Here is a 4,306-nt window from a genome sequence, read left to right as displayed (position 1 = left end):
TTGTCTTGCCCGGTCGATGACCTGGCTAAACAGGTTTTAATTTTGTCTGCGAACCAGAATAATGCTGTGGTAGCGCCCCCAGTGGTGGAAAATCCTAGAAAACCGGTCATGCTGCTCCCTGATAGATTTTCTGGTGATATGGAGAAGTTTGAGCCCTTTAGGGGTGCTTGCATGTTTTTTTTTTTTTTTGGATCAATCACTTCCCTTCTGAGCAGGAGAAGGTTGGTATTGTGGTCTCACTGCTGCAGGGAGATCCTCAGGCTTGAGGCGGAGGAATGGAATAGCTTGGAGAAATTCTTTTTGTCCCTGGGTACTTTATATGCTCAACCAGATCACATGGCATTGGCAGAGAATAAGCAGAGGAATATTTCTTTGTGTGGTGACTGCTTGGTGTGAACCGGCTTTGAAGGCTTTCTTTAACCCTTTAAGGACATGACCCATTTTCGTTTTTACGTTTTCGTTTTTTCCTCCTTGTGTTTAAAAGGTCATAGCACTTGCATTTTTCCACCTAGAAACCCACATGACCCCTTATTTTTTGCGTCACTAATTGTACTTTGCAATTACAGGCTGAATTTTTGCATAAAGTACACTGCGAAACCAGAAAAAAATTTGAAGTGTGGTGAAATTGAAAAAAAAAAACGCATTTCTTTTATTTGGGGGAAATGTGTTTTTACGCCATTCACCCTGGGGTAAAACTGACTTGTTATGCATGTTCCTCAAGTCGTTACGATTAAAACGATATATAACATGTATAACTTATATTGTATCTGATGGCCTGTAAAAAATTCAAACCGTTGTTAACCAATATACGTTCCTTAAAATCGCTCCATTCCCAGGCTTATAGCGCTTTTATCCTTTGGTCTATGGGGCTGTGCGAGGTGTCATTTTTTGCGCCATGATTTGATCTTTCTATCGGTACCTTGATTGCCCATATACGTCTTTTTGATCGCTTTTTATTACATTTTTTCTGGATTTGATGCGACCAAAAATGCGCAATTTTGCACTTTGGGATTGTTTTGCGCTGACGCCGTTTACCGTACGAGATCAGGAATGTGATTAATTAATAGTTCGGGCGATTACGCACGCGGCGATAGCAAACATGTTTATTTATTTATTTGTTTACTTTTATTTAAAACCTGGGAAAAGGGGGGTGATTCAGACTTTTATTAGGGGAGGGGGCTTTTTACTATTAACAACACTTTTTTTTTTTTTTTTACATATATACTAGAAGCCCCCCTGGGGGACTTCTAGTATATACACTTGGATCTCTCATTGAGATCTCTGCAGCATAGATATGCTGCAGAGATCCATGAGATCGGCACTCGTTTGCTTTCGGCTGCTGCAGCCGGAAGTAAACGAGTGCCGAGCCGAGGACGGCGCCATCTTGGACGCGTCCCCGGCCGGCATCAGTAACGGAGATCGCTCCTCCGGGACAAGGTCCCGGAGGAGCGATCTCCCCCACTAGACACCAGGGAAACGTTGCCTCCGGTAATCGGAGGCAGCTGTCAACTTTGACAGCTGCCTCCGATTAGCTAATTAGCGGGCACGGCGATCAGACCGTGCCCGCTAATAGCGGCGGTCCCGGGCTACACGCGGCACCCGGGATCGCGGCACTTCAAAGCGGGGCCGCCGCGCGGCCCCGCTTTGAAGTGCAAGTGAGGACATAGGACGTACCGGTACGTCCTATGTCCTTAAGAGGTTAAGCAAGGATTGGCAGAGGGCATTAAGGATGCCTGGGTAGGTCACCCAGATCCTCCAACCCTTAAAGAGACCATGGCTTTGGCCATTTCTATTGACCGCAGACTACGTGACAGAAAGAGGGCAAAAGCAAACTCTGACCTCTTCAAATCTTCAGCTTCTTTTCCTGCTAAAAAACCCTTCCTCCCCCCTGTTGTCTCAGAGGAGGAACCTATGCAGCTGGGAGTATTGAACATCAGGACAAGACAAGAATTTCGGAGACATCATTGCCTGTGCTTTTACTGCGGGAACAGTGGTCACTACATCCGCCATTGCCCTATACATCCCCAGCGATCAGAACATCATCAGCGTCCAGGTGACTACCAGGAAGGTCATCTGGGCGCACAGGTAACCATTGGTGAAATGGGCATACATTGTTCCTCTGATAAACCTGCCATATCTGTGCCTGATGCTAATGTAAATTGTGGTGATGATAACTTGGTCTGTAACTCGTCTGTCTGTAACCCTGAGTCCTCCGCTGACGAGTGGGAGACGGATAGCGACATTGATAGTGACATTCAAACCTGTGTGGTGAGAGGTCATTTTCCGCCTACTCCTAATTTATTGAGTGAGGGTCCGGTGGCCCCTCATAGAAGGGGGGTACTGTCATGAATGTGCCTGGGATTAACTCCGTGCGCCCCTCAGCTCGTGCTGCGCGGCTGAGATGGTGCTGATATTCAGTGTTTTGTATGTCTTGTGCAGTAACCTGAACCCTGTCTGAACACTGGCCTATTTCAATTGTGTTCAGCCCCACCCGTTTGCTGTGTGCTCTGGATATTAAGGAGTTATGGTGCGTTTACACAGACAGATTTATCTGACAGATCTTTGAAGCCAAAATCAGGAATGGATTTGAAAAGAGGATAGATCCCAGTCTTTCCTTTATGACCTGATCCCTGTTTATAGTCTGGTCCTGGTTTTGGCTTCAAAGATCTGTCAGATAAATCTGTCTGTGTAAACGCACCATTACACTGCTGCCAGTTCTGATCCGCAGGTGATTCTGTTTGGAACCAGGAGCCTTGTCCAATAGGGGGCTGGAACTGTCTCCTTGTTCCCTATAAGTATTTGGCTGAGGCTCATTCTAGTGCCGGATATTGAGCTTGTCTCCGCCTGCTTCTGGTTCTCTTGCTCTGTTTATTCTGACCCCTTTGCCTGTATTTCTGACCATTCCTGCTAGCTGCCTGTTTAGTGACCTTGCTTTTGGTTTGTGATTTTGTACTTTGCTGCCCCGATTGTTGTGACCCGGACTGTGGACTAGGGATGCACGATGCACCGAAATATCAATACTACTATCGATATTTCGGGCAAAAAAATGATTCAATATCAGGATGTCCTGGTATCGATACTTCATGTTACGCTGCATAATAGTGCAGCTTAACATAAAGTACAGTGCAGAGAACAAGGCCGGCGGCTATCTGAGCGCCAGCCGTGTTCTCTGTATGCCTCTCCCTGCCCCCTGCGGTCACCTCCGCTGCGCAGCTCTCCCTCCGCTCCCGGCAGAGCTGTCTTAGTGATATCTGATGTAGCAGAGCTGTCTTAGTGATATCTGATGTAGCAGAGCTGTCTTAGTGATATCTGATGTAGCAGAGCTGTCTTAGTGATATCTGATGTAGCAGAGCTGTCTTAGTGATATCTGATGTAGCAGAGCTGTCTTAGTGATATCTGATGTAGCAGATCTGTCTTAGTGATATCTGATGTAGCAGAGCTGTCTTAGTGATATCTGATGTAGCAGAGCTGTCTTAGTGATATCTGATGCAGCAGAGCTGTCTTAGACAGATATCACTAACTTTATTTTTAACGCAATAAAATAAAAATAGTCCAAAAATTGGTAACAGGGGATATTATATTTCTACCACTGTATTTTGTTTTGTTTTTTTATACTTTACTAAGTATACTGGTATTTACTTTACTAACTGGTATTGAGTAGGGATAACCGAACCGTTACGAACCAGATTCGTTACGAACTCTGCAAGAGGTTCGGTTCGGTACCGAACCGAACTTTCAAAAGGTTTGTGACGAAGTTCGTTAAAACCACAACGGCGTCGCAAAACTGTATTGTTTTCACAGAATGGAAGAGGATATAAGGAATTATTACTTCTATAATCCCTTTTATCCTTTTATTATGTGAATATCAAGGTGTGTGACGTCACTCCAGGAACAGGAAGTCTCTGAGCGGCCATGCTCTTTCTCATTGTGTGTCTAGACTGCAGAGAGAGAGGAGCTCCGTGCTAGTTAGGGAGGGAAAGCACATAGATACATAGGCAAACAAGTAGATATTTACAGGGAGGTAGAGAGAGGGAGGGAGAGATAGGCAGAGATAGGAAGTAAAAAACTTGTGATATCCAGAAAATAGTAAACACCGATATATCACAAAATATCTTTATTACATGCTCAAAATAGTATAAAGCACAGGATAGTGGTTGGGGGGGGGCAGAGGCTGTGTGACCACTAATCCCAATCATTTATGCCAACAGCAACCTTAGTATAAGAGGGAGTGCAGGACGCCCACAATTTATTCTTTAACGATGTTGGTCTCCCTGGCCAGGCTCAACAGGGCCCTCTTGGCCTCTTG

The sequence above is a fragment of the Dendropsophus ebraccatus genome, chromosome 11 (assembly GCF_027789765.1).
Source record: "Dendropsophus ebraccatus isolate aDenEbr1 chromosome 11, aDenEbr1.pat, whole genome shotgun sequence".
Lineage (NCBI taxonomy): Eukaryota > Metazoa > Chordata > Amphibia > Anura > Hylidae > Dendropsophus > Dendropsophus ebraccatus.
This window is presented reverse-complemented; position numbering follows the sequence as displayed.